We start from the raw sequence: 20417 nt of genomic DNA, 5'->3' as shown, positions 1-20417 counted from the left end.
CTTCTACTAATAATCCTCCTCCTGTCCATTCAACAGCTTTCAGCCCTGCATCTTGTCCATGAAAAATTATTTTGTTATAAACCGATGAGCTATTCATATTCTCTCGTAGGCTTTCGAGGTCTACTTCCACAAATCCCAATCACACCGATTACACTTTCCTTCTCCATTCTTCTCAAAAAGATAGAATAAATTTTCGATTGGTGATCCCAAAATCCACACTCCCATGAATCAAATCTATTTTTTCTCTTAATCTTCTTGAAATAGTCAATGTCCAATAGATCTGCATTAAGAACTTTACTATCAAAAATATTCATTTCAATACTATCCCTTCACGTTCAACAATTATATTGGCCTGGTCAGTTACTTGCACACTTCTCCAGGAATGAACCTTTCAGTTTCATTTTTGGAAGGATATTGTTGCGCACAACTTAAGACTATTTCAAAGCATCATTTGAAATTGCAGTAGCCTCAATCCTAGTGCCACAATCATCACCATTTGCACATACCTCCAGACAGAGTACAGGTTTCTTTGAAAGTTGGTGTTCCTTCAACAAGTCTCACAAAATGTATTTCCTATCTGTTGCGTATATAAAGAGTTATTCTCCTTTCGCTACATTGTTTGAGACTCCATAAATGCCACTTTAACACATTCCTTTAATACACTCTCTTCTCGGAATCTATCGTTTTTAGCAACTAGCTGCTCACTACTTATTTGACCTGATATGTCTTTCTTAGTGCTTCCCAGTCTGTCTAAATTCATTGAACACTATTCTGCATCTGCTTCGGTCTCTGAAACTGACCGACGGTGGGAGAGCGGTGTGCTGATCACATGCCCCTCCAAATCCGCATCCGCCAAGGTTCGCACAGATACCCCCGCCGGAGGTTCGAGTCCTCCCTCGGGCAAGGGGATGTGTGTTGTTCTTAGCCTGAGTTAGTTTAAGTTAGATTCAGTAGTGTGTAAGCCTAGGGACCGATGACCTTAGTAGTTTGATCCCATAAGAACTTACGACAAATTTCCATTTTTATTTTTTACTTTTGATGAGAATGGCCTTCACCTAATGATAGTTGCACAGTGGTGGAACACTTCGGGAGTCAAGTGGAGACAGGGAGGTTTCGAGTGAAGAGCTCAAGAGAACGACTGCATTACTTTATGTCGAGTTCTTGTAGAAGGCAAATCTGCTTGCTATCATGTGTGTGATTTGGTCATATTGGTGACTTATTGTGGGCGGTGAACGGCCCATACCATACTTTAATTTTTAAGGGGGTTATATATTTCGATAGGTCCGAATTTGCTCCAGAGTAGTAACTTTTGTCACCTGATTTACGAAACTGAGAATAGAGAGAGTAAAATTTACTGTTTTTTTTTTTTTATAGCATGAGTCAGTTTGTGAATCATCATGTTGAACTCTCAACCGTTTTGAGCTGACGGATATTTCGTTAATTTTGATCACGAAATGGACTTACTTTTAACGAGTATTTGATGACTGTTTGGTTTCAGGACTTTTTTACCAGCCTTGCATTGGTCTCAACATAACTTTACTGCATTTGATAAGGGCATTTTCTGTATGCATTTTACCTAAATATCGTAGGACCACTTCCCGTTTATTTGAGATGTCCTTTCTAGAAAAAACAGTATTGAACATAATTTTCTGTAGTTTAAATAAATTGCAGACACTAGAATAAGACCCTTGTTATTAAATTTTTTATGTATATTTTATTTTATATTTCCGCGTAATATATTAATACGCAATTGTACCCAATGCATAAACTATTTGATTGCAGGATCACAGCTACAAGTTATCACTTGCAGCGAATTAAATGCGGGGTACGAAAGCAAACATGTGATTCTCGACCATATGACTACGTCATTCTTTTTAAGCAGAGCAGTGCGTAACCTAAGTACCTAAAGTATGAGTAACAAGAGGTAAAGAGGCAACTGGTTTTTTCGTGTGGACTGCCGCTTAAAAGAGCAACTAAACTCAACAGTAACTGTTACGCACGGTCACAATTGTTTCCTACGTCTACAGCTACATGGTTACTCTAAAATTCACACGTAAGAGCCTGACAGATCGTTCTTCGAAACATTTTCATACTAATTCTCTACCATTCCACTCTCGAATGGCGTGTGAGAGAAAGGAACACCTAAATTTTTCCGTTCGAGCTCTGATTTCTCTTATTTTATTATGATGATCATTTCTCCCTACGTAGGAGGGTGTCAAAAAATATTTTCGACTTCGTAGGAGAATTGGTGATTGAAATTTCGTAAATAAATTTCGCCGCCAAGAAAACCGTCTGTGTTTCAGTGACTGCCACCCCGACTCCCGTATCATGTCAGTCTCATCCCCTATTGCGCGATAACACGAAACGAGCTGCCCTTCTTTGCATTTTTTCGATGTCCTCCGTCAACCCTACCAGGTAAGGATCCCACACCACGCAGCAATATTCCAGCAGGTGACGGACAAGTGTAATGTAGGCTGTCCCTTTAGTGGGTTTGTCGCATCTTCAAGTGCTCTGCCAACAAAGCGCAGTCTTTGTTTCGCCTTCCCTGCAATATTATCTGTGTGGTCTTTCCAATTTAAGTTGCTCATAATTATAATTCATAGGTATTTAGTCGAATTGACAGCCCTTAGATTTGTGCGATTTATCGTATACCCAAAATTTATCGGATTTCTGTTAGTACCCATGTGGATGACCCCGCACTTTTCTTTGTTTAGTGCCAATTGCCACTTTTCGCACCATACAGAAATTCTCTCTAGAGAATTGCAATTGATCGTCTGATGATTTTACTAGAATGTAAATTACAGCGTGATCTGCAGATAATCTAAGGGGCTGCTCAGATTATCACCTAGACCATTTATGTAAATCAGGAACAGCAGAGGGCCTATGACACTACCTTGCGTAATGCCAGATATCACTTCTGTTCTACTCGATGATTTACCGTCTATCACTACGAACTGTGACCTCTCTGAGAGGAAATCACGAATCCAGTCACATAACTGAGACGATACTCTATATGCACGCAATTTGATTAAAAGTCGCTTGTGAGCAACGGTATCAAAAGCCTTCTGGAAATCTAGGAATATGGAATCGATATGAGATCCTTTGTCGACAGCACTCAGTACTACATGGGAATAAAGAGCTAGCTTTGTTGCACAGGAACGATATTTCCTGAATCCGTGTTGGTTATGTATCAATAAGTCATTTTCTTCAAGGTGATTCATAATGTGCGAGTACAGTATATGATGCAAAATCCTACTGCAAATTGAGGTCAGTTATATGGGTCTGTAATTCAATGGGTTACTCCTATTACCTTTATTGAATATTGGTGTGACCTGTCCTACTTTCCAGTCTTTAGGAACAGACCTTTCGTCAAGTGAACGGTTGTATATGATTGCTAAGAAAGGCGCTATTGTGTCAGCATATTCTGAAAGGAACCTGACTGGTGTACCATCTGGACCGGAAGACTTGCCTACCTTAAATGATTTGTGATGTTCCGCAACACCTAAGATATCTACTTTTATGTCATTCATGCTAACAGCTGTTCTGGTTTCGAATACTGGAATATTTACTTCGTCCTATTTCGTGAAGGAACTACGGAAAACTGTATTTAGTAACTGCGCTTTAGTGCACCATCATCGGTAACATTTCCATCACGGTATTGACTGTTTTTTACCACTGGTGTACTTTACATACGACCAGGATCTTTTTTGGTTTTCTACCATATTTTGAGAAAATGTTTCATTGTGGAAACTATTAAATACATCTCGCATTGACGTCCGCACGAGCTTCCGTGAAACTTAGCCAGCCTTGGGGATTTTACGTGTTTCTGAATTTGTCATGCTTGTTTTCGTTGCTTCTGCAACAGTGATCTGACGTGTTTTGTGTACCGTGGTGGATCAATCCCGTCTGTTTTTAACTTATGCGGTATGAATCTATCTATTACTGTCGATACTGTATCTTTGAATTTGAGCCATATTTGGCCTACACTTACATAATTAGCTTTGAAGAACGGAGACTCTCTCTTAGGAAGGCTCATCCGGTATAGAATCTAGACCCTTCAGAATCTGAGATGCAATTGTAACACGTTACAATACTCTGCGATCCATTTTCAAATCTATTCTATGATAGGTAGTTACAGTGGGGACTGTGTTCATAAGATTTTGCAGCAGTTGCGTTCGTGAGAATCGGTAGCAAAAGCTAGGTGTGGGGAAGCTCGCCGCAGAACTTCAACAAATAAGAAGAAGGCTACCCAAGGGACTGTTGAGCTCGAGTCTGCAGCGACCAGCAGCAGCGGAGAGCTTGACGCCGGCATAGCTGCAGTGGTGACCAAGGCGAAGCGAGCCACCGGCGGCGACTCCAAGTTCATCAGCAACGACATTTCGGGCAGCAGCAGTACCGCAGAAGCAGCCAGCATGGCTGATAAGATAAGTAATGCCGCTGATAACCCTGATAAGTGTGAATCCACAAGATTATTGGCAGTAATTGAGATTCCGACGATTAAACAACACCCAGCATGAATCGTTCACATATATTAGCGGTCCATGTAGTCCAAAATCGAATTGTGGTGATACGTAACTTGATGGGGACGATAGTAGTGCGTTAAAACGTCCGAAACCAGAGAAGGGAGATATTATTGCAAATGATTCCTCGGCGTGGTTGAGGGAAATTCTGACAAATTTGAACTCCAAAACAAGGGTATTGGCCACGGAGATAGCTTCAGTAAAAACCGAGATATGTTCAGTCGAGACAAATGTAACAGAAACAGTAAACGCTGGCGTGAAGAAAGCTGAATTACATACAGAAATGTTGACTGAGTCAAAACTAGAAGTTATAAGGCTAGATTTTTTTTACTCATCTATCTTCTGAGTGGTTTCATGCCCCACCCACAGAAATTTCTCTCCTATACCAATCTCTACATCTCAGAGCAGCACTTGCAACCTACGCCCTCAATTATCTGCTGGATGTATTCCAGTCTCCGTCTCCCTCCATAGTTTTTGCCCTCTGCAGCTCCATCTCGTACCATGGAAGTGATTAACTCATGTCTTCACAGATGTCCTATCAACCCTTCTTCGTGTCAGTGTTTTCCACATATTTCTTTCCTCTCTGATTCCGCGCAGAACCTTATCATTCCTTACCTTATCAGTCTATCCAATTTTCGACATTCATCTGTAGCATAAAATCTCAAATGTTTCGATTCTCTTCTGTTCCGGTTTTCCAACAGTCCATGTTTCACTACCAGACACCGTACATTCTCAGAAATTCTTTCCTCAAATTAAGGCCTATATTTGATACTAGTAGACTTCTCTTGGCCAGTAATGCCCTTTTTCCAGTGCTAGTCTGCTTTTGGTGTCCCCCTTGCCCCGTCCGTCATTGGTTATTTTACTGCCTAGGTAGCAGAACTCTTTAATTATATCTACTTCGTGACCATCAATCTTGATCTTAAGTTTTTCGTTGTTTTCATTTCTGCTTCTACTCCTTACTTTCGTCTTTCTTCGGTTTACTCTCAGTCCATATTCTGTACTCACTAGACTGTTCATTCAGTAAACCTTTCACTCAGGATAGCAATGTCATCAGTGAATCGTTTCATTGATACCCTTTAACCTTGAATCCTAATTCCACTTCTGGACCTTTCTTTTATTTCCATCATCGCTTCTTCGATTTTCAGATTGAACAGTAGAGGCGAGAGACTACTTCCCTGTCTTTCGCCCTTTTTAATCCGAGCACCTAGTTCTTGGTCGTCAACACCTATTATTCCCTCTTGGCTCTTGTACGTATTGTACATTTTTCCCTATAGCTTACACCTGTTTTTCTCGGGATTTCGAACATCTTGCACCATTTTATACTGTCGAACCCCTTTTCCAGGTCGACAAATACTAGCAACTATTCTTGATTTTTCTGTAGTCTTGCTTCCATTAACAACTGCAACGTCAGAATTGCCTCTCTGCAGCCTTTACTTTTCCGAAAGCCAAACTGATCGTCATCAAACACATCCTCCATTTTCATTTCCATTCGTCCGTATATTAATCTTATCTGCAACTTAGATGCATGAGCTGTTAAGCTGACTGTGTGATAATTCTCGCACTTGTCAGATCTTGCAATCATAGAAACTGTGTGGATGACGTTTTTTCCGAAAGTAAGATAGTATGTCGACTGGCTCATACACTCTAAACACCAACGAGAATAGTCGTTTTGCTGCCACTTTCCCAGTGCTTTTAGAAATTCTGGTGGAATGTTATCTATCCCTTCTGCCTTATTGGATCTTAAGTCCTCCACAGCACTCCTAAACTCTGATTCTAATACTGGATCCACAATCTCTTCTAAACTGACTCCTGTTTATTCTTCAATAACATCAGACAAATCTTCTCCCTCATAGAGGCTTTAATTGTACTTTTTCCACGTATCTCCTCTCTCTTCTGCATTTAACAGAGGAATTCCCGTTGCTCTCTTAAGGTTACCATTCTTGTTTTTAATGCCAGCGAAGTTTATTTTGAATTTCCTATATGCTGAGTCAGTCCTTCCAACAGTCATCCCTTTTTCGGTTTCTACACATTTTTCATGCAGCCATTTCGTCTTAGCTTCCCTGCACTTCCTATTTATTTCATTCCTTAACGACTTTTACTTCTGTATTCCTGAATTTCCCGGAAATTTTTATACTTCCCTCTTTCATCGATCAACTGACATTTCTTCCGCTATCTATGGATTCTTCGCTGTTATCTTCTTTGTACCTGTTTTTCTTTACACCTTCTGTGACTGCCCTCTTTGGAGAAGTCCAGTCCTCTTCAACTGTACTGTCTATTGAGCCATTCCTTATTGCTGTATCTATAGCCTTACAGAACTTCTGGGGTATCTCGTCATTCCTTAGTACTTCTGCATCCCACTTCTTTGCGTAATGATTCCTCCTGACTAATCTCTTAAACTTCAGCCTACTTTTCATCATTACTACATTAGGATCTGAGTCGATATCTAATCATGGGTATGCCTTACAATTCAGTATCTGATTACGGAGTCTCTGTCGAAGATGTAATCAAACTGAAATCTACCCATATCTCCAGGCCCTTTCCCAGTATACGTCCTCCTCTTTTGATTCATGAACAGTGTATTCGCTATTAATCTTTCCCCCCTCACGTTCCTTTTTCCAATCCCTTATTCTCCGGTAACCTTTTCTGCTACTCCTTCCCCTACAACTTCTTTCCAGTCCCCCACGACTATTAGATCTTCATCTCCCTTTGTGTACTGTATTCCCTTTCAGTATCCTCATATACTTTCTTTTTCTCCTCATCTTCAGCTTGAGACGTCGGCATGTATACGTGAATTATCGTTGTTAGTGTCGGTTTGCTGTCGATTCTGATAAGAACTACCCTATCATTGAACTTTTCACAGTAGTACACACTGTGCCCTACCTTCCTATTCATAACGAATCCTACTCCATTACACCACTTTATGCTGCTGTTGATATTACCCTACACTCATGAATTTGTTGCACTGCTCAAAGCTAGCGAGCCAAGGGCTTTGGATGTGCATTGGCCATGTTAGCTAACTACCCGTTTCCACCGCATGCGAGCTCAGATGCAGCAACAATGTGCGCGTCGCCGGAAACGGGTAAGTCCCAGAGCTGGGAATTTGGATGGCTCATGCTCGCATTACCTTTGTGCTGAATATGCTCTAGAAAACAGTGGATTGTCAGATACCTTTAAAGCTCTTTGAGACTCGACAATAACTGTCAGCAAATATTAATGCAAATCTGAATACATTTGCGATCACAAAAAAATGAGTTGCATCCGGTGACACAATAATATCTCAATCTCTTTAAAGCTAGAGAAGTTGATAACCCCCCAGTGAATAAACATTTTCACAGTGACCCTCTGAATTATCACTTCATGCGATTTCAACAAACGGTATCTCAGATGACAGCACTGCATTATAACTATCATCCCTGAAATCTACGTATCAGCATCTATTTTATTTATTGATTGTACATCTTTCATAAGGCAAATGATTGTCAGAACATCGTATTCTCCACAGCAAATGAATACAACATGAATACCTCGTATTTTGTCATATTTGTGTTTTTATTTAATTAATAGTTTACGGTTTTTAAAATGGTTCAAATGGCTCTGAGCACTATGGGACTTAACTGCTGTGGTCATCATTCCCCTAGAACTTAGAACTACTTAAACCTAACTAACCTAAGGACATCACACACATCCATGCCCGAGGCAGGATTCGAACCTGCGACCGTTGCGGTCGCGCGGTTCCAGATTGTAACTGTTTCCCCAGTGACTTATTTTAAAGGTTGATTGCAAGTGCTATGACAAAAACTGTGCTAACTTGAAAGTGGTTAATCACATATGCTAGCTGACACCACCGTTGTAGAAGAATGCCAAAAGACACTTCTGACAAGAGGGCTTCAATAACTGTTTAAACTACAACTAACAAAAACTTGTTGTCATGCAATGTGAGCACCGTTGCGCAAGAATTCCGGCTTATTTGTTTCCGAAGCAGCTATTACCTTTATTTATTGTAAATGATCTGAATATAAACGAGTGTTCGTAACATTTCTTTTATTTAATTACTGTTATAATACATTATTTTAGTGCGGAAAAGTGGACAAGTGAGTCAAATCACCTCTATAATTAGAAAACGGTATACTTTTGGTGTGAATGGCCTTCAGCCAATGAGAGCTGGACCGTGTCGGAGCCTACGGGAGTCAACTGGAAACTGGGAATTTTCGAGTGAAGAACTCAAGAGGGCGACTGCATCACTATATGTGGGTTACGCGTATGATTCGGCTGTATAGCTGATTGATTGTGGGCAGTGAAAGGCCGCTACCATACTTTAATTTTTGAAGGGATTTTGTAGTGGGAGAGGTCCGAATGTGCTTGCTCCAGGGTAGTCACTTTTGCCGTTTATGGTACTAATGATAGAGACAGAGAGAGAGAGAGAGAGAGAGAGAGGTACTTTTTTTTATAGCGTGTGTCAGTTTGTGAATCATCATGTTGCACTCTGAATTATTTTCAGCTGGTGAATATTTCATGAATTGTGAGCACGAAATGCACTTAGTTTTAGCGAGCCTTTGATGACTATTTACTTGGGGAATTTGCTACTATTCTTGTATCGCTCTCAACGGAATTTTACTGCATCTGATAAGGGTATTTTCCGTCAGCATTTTAACTGAATATCGTAGGACCACTTCCCGTCAATCCCAGAAGTCCTTTCGTGAATAAACTTTATTCAGCATAATTCTCTGTCGTCTATATCAATTGCATGCATTAGAATAGGACTCTTGTCGTTAAATTAACTATTTGCCTTTTATTTTATATTTCTGTGTAATTTATTAATTGTAACCAATGCATAGACAATTTGACTGTAGAATCACGGCTACAAGTTGTTACATAAAAAAATTAGGTACTGTCGGAATCGTATCCCCCCACGTTCCTCATTTGGCCGTAGGGCATCATGTAAAAAGTAGATGTTTTACTTGTACAGGAATGGGAAGGAAGATATTGCATCAAGTTGCTTTAATAAATTGTTTGCTGACTTGTGAGTGCTAATATTTAAATGATTATCTGAGCTGCAGGTCTTTATATCTTCTGCTCTAATGCTGTCATCTGACAGTTACAAAGTGTTATTGAAAGAATCCGCTACAGGTAAATTTTAATTCTGGTCACAAAAATTCCCGAGACTTGACCTGCAAGTATTACACTGCTACACATCTGCCCTGGTCTATCTTTAAAATGGCTGTGAGCTCAGTTTCAGTGCATGGACATTTCCTTGGAGTTATTTCGTATGTTACGTGATTAAAAGTAATAATTGACCTATGATTTTTTATTTTTAGTTTCCACTCATTATTTCCAAGCTGTGTATTCGGTATCACTGTTACTATACACCTTAACCACACTACTTCACTCTGTTCACCACCTTGTAACAACGAAAGTGGTGTGATACTTTCTTTATTCAATAGCCACTTCTTTGTTATGCCCTCAGTATTCTGACTAAAACCGTTAACTATATCAATATTTCTCCAGTACTCTCATACTATTTGCCGTCTTCATTTTCATGTCGAACACTTTCGCTTTGCGTGGCCTCTTCCAGCTCTGTTGTGCTGCTACGACGCTATAGCTTCTTATGTCACTAGTATGATATCTTTAAATGCACCACAAGGCTTCATATTACATTCCAGTGACTTTAATGTTTCTCTCAACCATAACTTAATCTTTCAGGTGCTTTGTATTATCAGAGTTCTAAATCAAAACTGGGATGTGTTCAGAGTGGATTAACCTACCTACACCATAGTTTTAAACATGAGGAATTAGCAAAAGTGTGAGGTGACATCGGGGCTAAATGGTTGCGCCCTTAAAAATCTTCAATTTTACAGCTTTTGGTCTGTTTGTATTGTTTAGAAAAGGAACAGCAATGTCAATAATTTCACAAATTTTATCGATTACAGCTATTGGTCTGATTCTCGTAGTCAATAATCATACCTGGTCTACTTAAGTGCGACATACACTGATGAGCAAAAACTTATGACCTGCGGAATAACGTGTTGGTCCATCTTTGGAACATAACGCTGCAGCGATTCAGTGTGGCACGGATCCACCAACTCCTTGGGAAGTTTCCCGTCGTTTGTGGTTATGCGCAGGTCTCGCAGATTATGGGGCGGTAGTCTGTGAGCTCAGACGCCGGGTAGTCTCTCTGATCGGTTCAGATTAGTGCAGGAGACATTAACAAGCGTTCACAGTTGTGCTCATAAAACCACTGTAGCGCCATTTTTACGTGCTGACACAGACAGTTATCCAGGTGGAAGCGTTTAGCAAGGTAAGGTGCAGATATTCTGCAGTATTGTTCACGTAGACCGAAGCTGCCATGGTCGCTTCGAATAGTGATATATGTCCCGTAGGTAAATGTTCCCCGTATAATAATACTCCCGCCACGGCCTGTGTCTTTGGCTTTGTGTATCTTTCGAACATCCGTCCGGCTGGATGACAACGTATGTGGACGCGACCGACGACATGGTAGAACAGAAACACGTTTCTGTTGATCCATGATCATTTCTGAATGGTCACGTGTTCACTGCACTCATAATCGGTGAAGTCGTTGGGTCAACCTGGGATTACATTGGGGTTGTCTGTTGTGGAGCTTCATATCCAACTAAGAGCGCTCAGCGGAGCGCTCTAAAACACTTAGGCGTGCGACAGCACTGAACAGTGTTGTAATTGCGACCGGGACGTCGCGGTGTTGAAATGACGGAAGCCGCAGCGGGACCCGCAGAGAGGCCCGCGAACAACAAAACAGCAGGAGAGGACGGACATGACCAACGAAGGACAGAACGAACAACAACAAGATCGAACATCGGAGTCACAAGAAAACCTAACGAACACGTCCACTCGTACACAGAACAAGAAAGTAAGTAAGCTGTTTAACGCGAGGCGACGTGTGCGCAGACGTACGCGAGATTAGACTGGCTGCCTGAGCTGTTTTTTTTTTCCTTTATTGAGTTTCGATTCCCCCTAAAGGGGGCGGGCTGGCAGCAGCTGATTACCCCGCTCTTCAGCCTACAGAATTTGTTTTAAAAAGATGAAGATAATAAAAAAATAATAACAGTTGGCGATAAAATCGGTGACTTAAAGGTAAAATGGCAGAAAATTCTGGAGCTTAAAACATAAAACACAGGGTGGATGATGCTAATAAAATACACAGGAAGCAGAAAAATAATAGACAGACAATTAAAAAACACGGAGACAGTCTGGGTTCTGTTCGCAAGAGATATAAAAAGCATCCCAGCGACAGCATGATTTCTGTACGCAACACTGTGGAAAGACGCACAACACTGAACGCTCACTTAAACACTGCACTAAAAAATTGGCACAAATATGACATACCACACCCGAGAGCAGGTGGGGGGAAACTGGTCAGATGACGGGAAAAAACGGGGGGGGGGGGAGGAGAAAGAGAGGAAAGGTGAAGGGGGAGGGGGAAAGGAGCCAATGGAAGATGAGGATACATAAGACGGGGGGTTCTGAGCAGACGTGCCAGGGAGTGGGGAAGGCAGAGGAGGGGAGTACAAAAGGACTCGGGGGGGGGGGAGAAAGGACATAGGGAGAGGGTAGGCAGGGAGAAAACACAGGCTGGAATGGGGGAGGAAGAGGGAGCCCAGGGAAAGGACGGAGGAAAGGAGGGGTGTGAGGATCAGAGTTGATAGGAAGGATAAATGGAGGGAGAGAGGGCATCATCCGGGAGGGGGAGTTGATGGAAGCCACCTTGGGAAAGGAGATATAGGGTGTTGAGATGGAGGGTAGGGGGCACACAACGGTGAAGCCGTGGCAGGGGGCGAGGATGGGAGAGGAGAGGAGCAACCAGGGGGTGAGGGGGTTCAAGACGGCGGGAGGTGTAGAGGATGCGGATATGTTTGAGGAATAGTAGCAGATGGGGGAAAGGAATGAGACCATAGAGGATCCGCGTGGGGGACGGGAGCTGCCTGAGCTTTTTTTTTCCTTTATTGGGTTTCGATTCCCCCTAAATGGGGCGGGCTGGCAGCAGCTTATTACGCCGCTCTTCAGCCTACAGAATTTGTTTTAAAAAGATGAAGATAATAAAAAATAATAACAGTTGGCGATAAAATCGGTGACTTAAAGGTAAAAATGGCAGAAAATTCTGGAGCATAAAACATAAAACACAGGGTCGATGAAGCTAATAAAACACACAGGAAGCAGAAAAACAATAGGCAGACAATTAAAAAAACACGGCGACAGTCTGGGTTCTGTTCGCAAGACATATAAAAAGCACGCCCAGCGACAGCATGATTTCTGTTCGCAACACTGTGGAAGGACGCACAACACCGAACACTCACTTAAACACTGCGCTAAAAGTTGGCACAAATACGACATACCACACCCAACAGCAGGTGGGGGGAAACTGGTCATATGACGAAAAAAAGGGGGGGGGGAAGGAGAGGAAAAGTGAAGGGGGAGGGGGGAAAGGAGCCAATGGAAGAGGAGGATCCAGAAGAGGGGTGGGGGGTGCTTAGCAGACGGGCCAGGGATTGGGGAAGCCAGAGGAGGAGAGTACAAAGGGACTCGGTGGGGGGGGGGGAGAAAGGAGATGATAGGCGGGGAGAAAACACAGGATGGAAGGGGGGACGAAGAGGAAGCCCAGGGAAAGGACGGAGGAAAGGAGGGAGGGGGGTTGAGGATCAGTTCAGCCTACAGACTTTGTGAGAAAGATCAAGAGAATAAATAATAAAAAACAGGCGATAAAATCGGAGACTTAAAGAGGAACATGGCGAAAAGAAATCGTGGAACATAAAACAAACAACAGAGGGATGATGATGCTAATAAAATACATACGAAGCAGACAGGTAAAACAATAAACAGACAATTAAAAAAACACGGCGACAGTCTGGATTCTGTTCGCAAAAGACATAAAATTCACACCTAGCGACAGCATGGTTTCTGTTCGCAACACGAGAAAGACGAACAATACTGAATAGTCACTGGAACACTGCACTAAAAAGTTGGCAAATGTGACATACCACAGTCGAGAGCAGGTGGGGGGAAACTGGACAGATGATGGGAAAACAAAAAAGGGAGGAAAGGAGAGTAAGAGCGAAGGGGGGAACCGGGAAAGGAGCTGATGGAGGATGAAGACCCATAAGAGGGGTGGGGGGCAGACACGACAGGGAGTGGGGTAGGCAGAGGAGGGGAATACAAAAGGAATTGGGGGGAGAAGGGAGGTAGGGAGAGGTTTAGTGGGGAGAAAACAGGACGGAAGGGGGGAAGAGGGAGCCCAGGGAAAGGACAGAGGAAAGGAGGGGGAGTGAGGATCAGAGTTGATAGGAAGGATAAATGGAGGGAGAGAGGGCATCGTCTAGGAGGGGGAGTTGATGGAAGCCACCTTGGGAAAGGAGATGTAGGGTGTAGAGATGGAGGGTAGGGGGGACACAACGGTGCAGACGTGGCAGGGGGCGGGGATGGGAGGGGAGAGGAGCAACCAGGGGTTGAGGGGGTTCAAGACGACGGGAGGTGTAGAGGATGCGGATATGTTCGAGGAATAGGAGCAGATGGAGGAAAGGAATGAGATCATAGAGGATCCGCGTGGGGGACGGGAGCTGCCTGAGCTTTTTTTTTTTTTCTTTATTGTAATTTGAACACCCCATACAAGGTGGGCTGGCAGCGGAAAAGTTTACTCCGCTCTTCAGCCATAAGCAGTACAATAAAAGAGAAAGGGAGACAGAAAAGTAACAGACTGGCGGTTTAAAAAACAGTAGATACAATAATTAAAAAACATGAAGCCGTTCACACTCAACGAAACAAACAAGAAAACTGTCGGCACTGTGCACAAACACTGACAAGTTAGACGACACATGTGAACGAAGGAGCGTGGACGGCGAAAAACACTGATGCACAAACACGACGGCACAGACACTATACCAAGTGTGATGATCTCCGGCGCGCGAATGTTCACTAGGCGTGTGCGAGTCCAGGGACCTGCCAAGAGAGGAGGAGGAGGAGGAGGAGGAGGGGGAGTGGGAGAGCGAGAGGGGAGAGCAGAGACGCCACGGGCAGGGGAGAGAGGGGGGAGAGAGGAAGGGGGAGGGGAAGCCCGAGGGAAGAGGGGTGGAGGGAGGGGATGGGGGAAAAGGAAAGAGAAGGGGAGGGAAGAGAAGGAGAAGGGAGGGAGGGTGCCTACGGGAAAGGACACCAGAAGTGGGGGGGGGGCAGGATCAAAGTTGATAGGAGGGGTAGATGGAGGGGAGGAGCACATCATCAGGGAGGGGGAGCTGGTGGAAGCCACCTTGGGAGAGAGTAAGGAGGCCGCCTGAGCTTTTTTTTTTCCTTTATTGAATTTTAATGCGCCCCGAAGGGGGCGGGCTGGCAGCAGCTTAGTACACCGCTCTTCAGCCTGCAGATTGTATGACAAAGATCAGGAGAACAAATAATAATAAAAAACAGGCGATAAAATCGGGGCCTTAGAGAGTAACAAGGTGAAAAGAAATCGTGGAACTTAAAACAAACAACAGAGGGATGATGATGCTAATAAAAATACATACGGAGCAGACAGGGAAAACAATAGACAATTAAAAAAAACACGGCGACAGTCTGGATTCTGTTCGCAAAAGACATAAAATTCACACCCAGCGACGGCATGGTTTCTGTTCGCAACACGAGAAAGACAAACAACACTGAATAGTCACTGGAACACTGCACGAAAAAGTTGGCAAATGTGACACCACAGTCGAGAGCAGGTGGGGGGAAACTGGACAGAAGAGGGGAAAACAAAAAGGGGGGAAAGGAGAGTAAAAGCGCAGGGGGGGGAACCGGGAAAGGAGCTGATGGAGGATGAGGACCCACAAGAGGGGTTGGGGACAGACGCGGCAGGGAGGGGGGTAGGCAGAGGAGGGGAATACAAAAGGACTGGGGGGGGGAGAAGAGAGGTAGGGAGATGTTTAGTGGGGAGGAAACAGGACGGAAGGGGGGGAGGAAGAGGGAGCCCAGGGAAAGGACAGAGGAAAGGAGGGGGAGGGAGGATCAGAGTTGATTGCATGAGCTTTTTTTTTTTTTCCTTTATTGTGTTTCAATTCCCCATCGGGGCGGGCTGGCAGCAGCATAGGCGCTGCTCTTCAGCCGAAAGACAGTACAAAACAATAGAAGGCATTAAAAAACAGCATAGGAGAGAATAAGGTGAACATAGATATAAAAAAAGGGGGAACAGCATGGAAGACAAAACAAAACAAAACGGGGTGACTGTAAAATGGAGATAACAAAAAACTGTTTAAAAGTAGCACATATAAAAATCCACACACGGTGACGGTTAAAAGAACACAAGGCACAGTATGACTGGAGCATAAAAGTAGCGATTGATGGCATAGCACATAACGTAACACTGACGGCGAACCTCAAGGCAGGACACAATTAAAACCACATCTCTTGACGCACACGAGTAACAGCACTAAACACAACACTGATGTGGCACACTGATGATGAGTAATACATTGGATCTGCCAGGCGCTAGGAGATGAGGGAGATCTGAAGAAGGGAGGGGGTGGAAGAGATGGGGGAGGTGAGCAGGGGGCGCACGGGAGAGGGCCAGGTAGGGTGGGAAGGAGAGAGGCAGGTATGGGGTGCAGGGTCTCAGGGGAGGGGGGACGGAGGGAAATCCGCTCGGGGAGAAGAAGGAAAGAGGAAAGGGGGTCCTGGGGAGGGGGGGGGGGAACAAGGCCAGGTTATAGTTGGAAGGAAGGGTAGATGTCACGGCGAAGTTCGTCATCCGGGAGGGGGAGGCGTTGGAAATTGCCCTGATGAAGGAGATGGGGGGTGTGGAGGTGGAGAGAGGGAGGGATACAGCGATAGAGGCGCGGCAACGGGCGGGGGGTGGAGAGGAAGGAGGAAACCAGAGGGTGGGGGGGATCAAGTCTGCGAACAATGTACAGGATGCGGAGATGTTGGAGGAACAGGAGGAGGTGGGGGAAGGGGATCAGTTCATACAGGAGCCGTGTGGGGGAAGGAAGGCGGATACGGAAGGCAAGGCGGAGCGCATGGCGTTCAAGGATTTGGAGGGCCGTGTAAAAGCGGGTGGGGGCGGAAATCCAGGCAACGCTGGCATAACAGAGGATAGGACGGATGAGGGATTTGTAGGTGTGGAGGATGGTAGAAGGATGCAATCCCCAGGTCCGGCCAGACAGGAGTTTCGGAAGGCGGAGGCGGGAATGGGCTTTCTGCTGGATGGTCAGGAGATGAGGGGTCCAGGTGAGGTGTCGGTCAAGGGTGAGGCCAAGGTATTTCAGGGTGGGGGTGAGTTGGTTAGGACGACCATAAAGGGTGAGGTAGAAATCATGGAGGCGAAAGGAGCAAGTGGTGCGGCCTATGATGATTGCCTGGGTTTTGGAGGGGTTGAGACGGAGGAACCACTGGTTACACCAAGTGGTGAACTGGTTAAGGTGGGTTTGGAGGGTACGTTGAGACCGTTGAAGGGTAGGATAGAGAGCAAGGAAGGCGGTGTCATCAGCATACTGGAGAAGGTGGACTGGTGGGGGTGGCTTGGGCATATCAGCTGTATACAAGATATAAAGGAGAGGGGAGAGGACTGAACCCTGGGGGACGCCAGCCGTGGGATAAAAGATACGGGAATTGGTGTTGTGGAGGGTGACATAGGAAGGACGGTGCGAGAGGAAGGAAGCGACCAGACGGACAAAATTGATAGGCAGGGCGTAGGTTTGGTGTTTAAAGAGGAGACCAGGATGCCATACACGGTCATAGGCATTTTGGAGGTCAAGGGAAACAAAAATGGCGGAGCGGCGGGAGTTGAGCTGGAGGGACAGAAGGTGAACAAGGTTGAGGAGTTGGTCGTCAGCAGAGAAGGAGGGTCGGAAGCCACACTGGGTAAGGGGGAGGAGGTGGTGTTGAGAAAGGTGCTGATGGATACGGCGGGAGAGGATGGATTCAAAGACCTTACTGAAGACGGAGGTGAGGCAGATGGGACGATAGGAAAAGGCGGCAGAAGGGGGTTTGTTGGGTTTGAGGAATAATAGGATGCGGGAGGTCTTCCACAGGTCAGGGTAGAAGCCAGTAGAGAGGACGACATTATAGAGATGGACGAGGACAGTCAGGAAGGAATAGGGGCTTTCTCGAAAGTGACGGTAGGTGACACAGTCGTGACCAAGGGCTGTGTTGCGTTTGGACCGGAGAATAAGTTTAATGTCTTGTGCCGTGATGGGAGTGTTTATGTTGGAGGGGGGCAACTGCCCCAAGTACTGGAGACTAGGAGCAAGTGGAGCGACCGAGGTATTGGCACGTTCCATGACGGTGGGAAAAAGAGAATAATCAAAGTGGGGATCATCGGGGATGTAGAAGACCTCGGAAAGGTGGGAAGCGAAGTGGTTGGCCTTACTGAGGTTGTCAGGAAGGGGGCGATCGTTATGGAGAAGGGGGTAGCTGGGAGCAGAAAGGGAACCAGTAAGACGATGGAAGGCGGACCAGTACTTGGAGGAGTTGATAGGGAGAGTGGCGTTGAGTCGTGTGCAGGTCTGGCGCCAGTCTCGGCGTTTCGTTGCTGTAATAAGGTTGGATAGGTAAGAGGGTGGCTTTCGACCTGGGTGGAGATGAAATCCCGGTAGGCATCCCAGTTGGCATGGCGATAGTCATGGACGACCTTGGGAGGGGGTGCAGGGTGCGGAGCCGGAGGGGGGCGGTGAGCAGACGTTATGGTGAGAAGGACAGGAAGGTGATCGCTACCTGTGGGGTCAAGGACGGCGACAGTGATACGCCCAAGGAGGTTGGCGGAGGCAATGACAACATCGGGGGTGGTGTTACTTTCGGGTCGGGTGTGCTGGGGAAGGGGAACAAGGTCACCTTGGATCGTGGAGAGGAACTGATGCCACTGCCGAAGGGCAGCAGGAGTGCGGCTATGGATGTTGAGGTCGGCGGCAATCACATAGGTGGAGAAGGTGCGGTCAATGTGTGAGAGGAAGTCATAAGGAAGAGGAGCAGTGGAGCGGACATAGATCGTGGCACAGGTAATGGTGAGGGAGGGGAAGAAGACGCTAAGGATAAGGTGTTCAGTGGGGTCATTGAGGAGAGGTTGTGGCCGGACGGGGATATGCTTAAGGTGGCCAATCGCAACTCCACCCTGCGCACGAGGACCAGGAGCGTCAGTGCGGTGGAGGATATAGGGGGAGGTGCGGATAGAATGGTGAGGCTGGAGAAAGGTTTCGTTCAAGAGGAAGGTGTCGACCTGGTGGTGGGAGAGGGTGTGCATGAGGAGGTATTTGTTGGAGCGAAGGAGCGAATGTTCTGGAAGAGGATGCGAGGCCATGACGGGAAGGAGTGGGGGAAGAGAGGGAAGGGAAGAGACTTAAACTAGGGTGTCGAGGCGGGTGAAGGTGAAGTGGGCTTGGTTGTGGGAGTAAGTGGCGAAGGTGTTCAGGTGGAAAATGGAGCGAGCAGCAAGGGATATTTGGTGGAAGGTGTGGGGGCGCTGAAAAGGGTGAATGTTTTGGAGGACAACGGTAATGAACCGGATGACGTCCTCGGCCGTGGGGGGTGGACGGAGGGAATTGTTGGGATGGACAGGGGGATCGACGGGACGAACTGGGACTGTAAGTTCAGGGGTGGCTGGAGGGGGTTTAGCTTTACACTTGTGGGAGTAAGTCGGATGGGGGCCATTGCAGTTATTACAGGAAGGAGGAGCATCGAGGTTGGGGCAGTTCTTAAGAAAGTGGGAGGCCTTGCAATGGGGACAGGTGGGGGGGTTTCTGCAGTTGGGAGTCAGGTGGTCATTGTACATCAGGCACCGCTGGCAATGGTAGGATTGGGGAGGGGATTTGGAGGATTCAACAGGGTGGTGACGGTGGTATATCAGGGCACCCTGGGTGAGGAGATGGTCTATGGACGGGGCGGACTCAGAGAATACCCGCATGAGGTAGGCAGGGCCAGAGGCATTGTGGATACGGCGGGCCGAGCGGATTTCCAAGTCCGGGTGGGAGTTCAGTTCGACCAACACCTCATCCTCTGTGATCACCGGGCTGAGCTTGGTGATCACAGCGGTGTAGGTGGGGGGGCGATGGGGAGGCTGGGGCTGACGAGGAGTGGAAGCGGAAAGGAAGGGTGTCAGAGAGGCGTGGGGGCCAAACATAACTCGTGGGAGTTTTTGCAGGAGGTCTGTGTGAAAGGATGGGGACGGGGACTTGATAAGGACTGAGTCCCTGCGGGGAATGAGTTGGGAGATGGGAGCACCAGGCAAGTACTTTCGTATTTCCTTGCTGAGGGTACGAGCGTCGAGGAACTTAGGATCGGGAGTTGACAGGACAAAGGTGTGGAGGGTGGGGGCCAAGGGATGGTTGGCAGGAGGAGGGGTGGTGTCCATGGTGACGGCAGGGGGAGGGGGAGGTGGTGTTGATTTTTTGTGGGAAGTGGCGGGAGCAGAGTCGGGAAGGACGCGCTTTTGGGGTTTTTTGGAGACAGGAGGCTGGGAGGAGGGGAGAGGGATGGGGAGGAGAGGGAGGTGGCGGGTGGCAGATCCCAGTGGCGTAGTGGAGGCACTGGGAGAAGCAGCTGGTTCAGTGGTGGCGATGGTGGCTCGGCACGACATGATGCGTGCGGGAGACGCAGAAGACGAAGCGACGGGGTCGGCTAGAGACGGGAAGCCAACCACCTGAGGGGCGGCAGTAGAGGCGGCAACAGAGGCATACGTGAGGGTGGGGGTAGGAGTGGGAGCTGTTGAGGGTGTAGAGGCTGGAGGAAGGGTGTAGAGGTGCGGGTATACAGCAGGGGAGGAGATAGGGGGATGGGTAAGTGGGGGAAGGGAAGGGGAGGTGAAAGGAGGGAGGCCAGGGGCGGCACTCCAGGAAGTGACTGTGGGAGAGGGGGAGGGGGAGGTGTAGATGACGGTAGAGGTGGGAGTACTCATTGCAGACGAACGGCGGC

General features: G+C 46.4%; 1 protein-coding gene across 1 annotated transcript in view; it reads left to right on the top strand.

The window, feature by feature from the left end:
- Positions 1 to 20417, top strand: part of LOC126095487 (translation initiation factor IF-2-like) — a 41298-nt gene that overhangs the window by 8012 nt on the left and 12869 nt on the right. The gene's annotated exons all lie outside the window — the stretch shown is intronic.

The sequence above is a fragment of the Schistocerca cancellata genome, chromosome 8 (assembly GCF_023864275.1).
Source record: "Schistocerca cancellata isolate TAMUIC-IGC-003103 chromosome 8, iqSchCanc2.1, whole genome shotgun sequence".
Classification (NCBI taxonomy): domain Eukaryota; kingdom Metazoa; phylum Arthropoda; class Insecta; order Orthoptera; family Acrididae; genus Schistocerca; species Schistocerca cancellata.
The sequence above is the reverse complement of the archived record's forward strand: the minus strand, read 5'-3'. Positions and strand labels throughout refer to the sequence as shown.